The sequence below is a fragment of the Pseudonaja textilis genome, chromosome Z, assembly GCF_049901715.1.
Source record: "Pseudonaja textilis isolate UNSWEBS1 chromosome Z, rPseTex1.2, whole genome shotgun sequence".
Classification (NCBI taxonomy): domain Eukaryota; kingdom Metazoa; phylum Chordata; class Lepidosauria; order Squamata; family Elapidae; genus Pseudonaja; species Pseudonaja textilis.
This window is the reverse complement of record NC_142008.1, coordinates 105,382,885-105,387,301: the sequence shown is the minus strand read 5'-3', so window position 1 is coordinate 105,387,301 and position 4,417 is coordinate 105,382,885. Positions and strand designations below refer to the sequence as shown.

At 30.0% G+C, this 4,417-nt stretch overlaps 1 pseudogene; it reads left to right on the top strand.

Annotated features, from left to right (window-relative positions):
* The first annotated feature begins 1,848 nt into the window (after positions 1 to 1,848).
* Positions 1,849 to 3,782, top strand: LOC113451080 (olfactory receptor 8S1-like; annotated as a pseudogene).
* Positions 3,783 to 4,417: the final 635 nt, after the last annotated feature.

The following is a 4,417-nucleotide window of genomic DNA, read 5'->3' as shown; positions in this document are numbered from 1 at the left end:
TGTGGAATGGACCTCTCACTCACTATCAACATCAATTGAGATGGCCCTGGAGAAAGGATCCAAACCAGCACAACACTGTGTCACCCAGTTGGCCTAAAATAATATTAAGAAATGAAAAGAAAAAGAAAATATCCTATATAAGACTGCATAATTTAAAAGAAGGACCTGTACCTTATACCTTTGAAACAAAATATAACAAGATTGATATATGAGTAAGTTTCATCTCGTTATATTCTCACATTTTAATGAGACTATTTTTCCCTAGAAACCATTAGAAAATTTACTCTAACTTTAATGTTCTACCTGAAATATTTTTCCAATCAATTCTCAATTAGTTGGTTCTTTTTTTATGTTGTTTTAAGCTACTTTGTACAATTAGTTGTTTCAGATTTTGTGAAATTGTTACAAATTGTAACCCTTGTATTTTGGTTGGTCTGCTTTTTCCTATTTATTAATATTCAGTATATTCTGTCTTCATTTGCCTTTAATGTGCATGGAAAGGATAAACAAGAATATAAGATTTCTATCTAGGTAGAATAGAATAGAATAGAATAGAATAGAATAGAATAGAATAGAATAGAATAGAATAGAATAGAATAGAATACCTTATTGGCCAAGTGTGATTGGACACACAAGGAATTTGTCTTGGTGGATGTAAATATAGATAGAGATATAGGTGTAAATATAGATGCTCTTTAAAAGGTGCTAAAATGTATATCTGCAGTTTTCTCAAAGTTATCTCAGGTTTTATATTGTTTCTGAAAGTATTTGCTCTGATAAAAATATTAAAAATCATTTTTACCTAAGGCAAAATTCTTCAACGGCCTAAAAATGCCCAAATCTACCTTGTTCTAAAGAATGCAGATTATATTAAAACCTTATTTTACTGTTTATCTCCAAATCATGAAGTAGTCGGTCCACATATGAATAGTTGATCTGCATAAGTGGTTATTACATTTCAAAATATTTTCTACAGCTTGCAAGAAAGCAACAAAATCAATTTATTCCCTATGATAAGAAGTCACTTAAAAAAAAAAGGAAATTAATAATCATTATAATACCATAAATTTTGGGAATGAACTGACTTTATTTCTATCTGTGAAATGACATGACAATGGCAGTCTGCATTAGTGGAGAAACATCAAAAATCATTTTGGAAAATAATATTCAGTAAGTGTTTTTATGGCAGCATCAAGTGTATTATATTAAAAGTAAACTTATCCTGGAATTATACTTCAATTGTACCTCAAGAACTATAATTCTTGTAGGAAAGTCGCAATTTGTACTTTTTCAGATTTATTATTTATTTACATCTATAAATATATAAAGCCTATATAGCACAGCTATAAGGAGTTTCCATAGTTGGGTGTTACTGAAATCATGAGCATATGCTGCATTCTGTACTACTTGTAGCATTCGGGTGATTTTTAAAGTCAAACCAAGTAAAATATATTACACCGAAGATTATCCATCAATATCTGGAAAGTTTCTAAAATGTAGTTTTCCCAGAATACATAAATTCCTTAACCAATGTTGACCCTAATTTTTGTTTCGGGTAAACATACTAACAAGAGAATGACAGTGGAAAACCAGTCAAATCACATATCTAAAAAGAAACCAGTAAACTGTCCTTCTATTCAGTGATTTCATTTCATTTTTTTCTTCTTAAACAAACTCATTTGTAATCAATTCTTCACAGTGCCCTGAAATATTCTGTTATATCTTAAAGAGATAGATATTTACAATTTTTGTTTATTTCTTATTTGTAGTGATTATATTTATCATATATTAATATTTATCTGTCTGCTTTTATTTTGGACAGATCTTCTTTTTCTTGAATCATCTGAGATGGAAAATCAGACTGAAATAAAAGAGTTCATACTCTTGGGACTCTCAAAAAATCCTCATCTCCAATATTTTCTTTTTGTCTTATTTCTAATCATCTTCTTAGTGACATTTTTAGGCAATATGGTGATTATATTTGTGACCAGGATTGAATTTGTCCTCCAGACTCCCATGTTCTTTTTTCTCAGACATTTAGCTTTTGTATCTGCTATTCATCAGTTACTGTTCCAAAATTGTTAGGAAACTTCATAACAAAGAAGAAAAAAATTTCTTGGGAAGGATGCATTGCACAGAATTTCTTCCTTTTCCAAACTGTTTGTGCAGAAGTGTTCATTCTCTCAGCAATGGCTTATGCCTGATATGTTGCTATATGTGACCCACTACATTATACCATAAATATAATAAAAGAAACATGTAGACAGTTAGTAGGTACATCCTGGGGAATGGGCTTCTTGTATGGTATGGTAAACGCATTGCCTTTGGTAAATCTGCATTTTGTAGTGACAATACCATCAGACATTACAGCTGTGAACTTCCCTCACTTTTGGCTTTGTCTTGTAAGAAGAACTTCATCAATTATATTGTTCTTCTTATCTCTGTCTTTATATTTGGTTTGAGTTCATTTCTTTTCACCCTGGTGTCTTACATTTACATAATTTCAACCATCCTGAAAATGAATTCAGCAGAAGGCAGGCAAAAAGTGTTTTCTACTTGCAGTTCTCACCTCATTGTAGTGGGCTTATTTTACATTACAGGTTTCATCCGATATATGAAGCCAAGTTTAGAATCACTCATGGATTTGGACAAAATGATTTCTATTCAGTATAGCATCCTAACACCAATGCTAAATCCCATCATATGCAGTCTTAAGAACAAAGAGATCAAATATGCTTTGGTAAAACTGTTTGGAAAATATAACCCCATTTCTAATTCATAAAAAATCATCGGTAGCACGTTACTCTGAACACCATAGCCCTTTTAGTTCCAACTTAGGAGGAAAATGTCCAGATGATTTCCCTATCTCTCCAGTCTCCACTAACAAAATGAGAGGATACTTATATCTGCAATGTGAGAATATTTCTTATCTTCATTTGTCCCTGGTATAAAGCCATAGATCTCCAACAAAATATTTAAGGTTGTTATATTTTAATATGGAAAAGTTATGTAATTTAAACCAGTTTAATTTGTCTTGTCCTTAAATATCCATACCATTACCTAACAAGTCATTCTGTATATATTTTTATAATACACTTTACATTGATTAATTTTTAGGTATAGACTTCAGTTGAAAATTTAACAGAAATTGAAATATGTTATTATTATCTTTTGATTAAAATCTGAGACTTGTCATTTAACGTTCATGTACATAGTTCACAACTGTTGGAACTGTAACTGAAGGATAGTCTCATAGGCATTGTACCACCATGCAAAGAAATTCATGTATTAAAGGTACAATAAAGTTATATGTTTAATAATAAAGACAAAGATAGCATTTTATATGCTTGAAAATTTAACACCTGTTTAATTGCTATACAGGTAATTTTAATGAGTTAAATCAATAGCAGAAATCTTTCTTCACTGCCCTTTCAGTTAAAAGTACATCATTACTTTCTTCTTTCTATATTTTATTTGATGTAATCATCAAAACTATAAAACACATAAATATAAATCCTCAACAGAGTTTATGCTGAGTTGCAGAAATGTCCTGGGATAAATTCCATAAGGAAAAGGGATATTACATAGATGTCTCTTCTTATCCACCAAAATATGTTTATATTATGGTTAATAAAAACATGTAGTCTTTAAAAGTCCTGAGAAAATGACATTATCGGAACCAAATTCAGGGGCTATCTATTATTCCCTTGAAACAAATAACATATTATTTAATATAGTTTAAAAAGAAAATCAAATCACCTTTATTTTTCACTTTAGTATGAATGATACCAAAGTGAATAAAAATAGATGAAGTATTTTCCCTTTTTCCATGGAAATAGTTTCATTATTTTCACTGAAGAATATTGAACTGTTGCAGACATATCATCAGAATAAATTGCAGTCTCACAGTGAGTAAATCATGGAAATTCTTATTTGAATATTTTTTTCTTTAGCACCTATCCCATGGCATAATTAATAAATTTTGTATAATATTTTTCTACCATGTAATACTTTGCATATTATCATTATGTGAGAGAACAGATAAGTAAGAAAAATATAGGTAATTGTACTTCTCCATGTAGTCCCAAAACCACATGGAGATATTATCAAAGTATTGTTCCTTTATGTTTACATGAAAAAAAAACAACACCAAATTATTTCCCTCAAACTGACTACTTTATTACCATTTCATTGTAAATAAATATAATTATTTTTAAGCACTGTGATGGAGGGAAATTGCAAAAAGTAATATATCTTAGCCTAACCAGCAAAATTTTGGAGGAGTTTGATAGCACATTTTCTAACAAACACACTTTATGAAAAGATATACAGGTAGTCTTTACTGAAAATAGTAATTGAGCCTGGCAACTCCATTGTTAAATGTAATAGTCATTTAGTCATAGAAAAAGTGTGACAT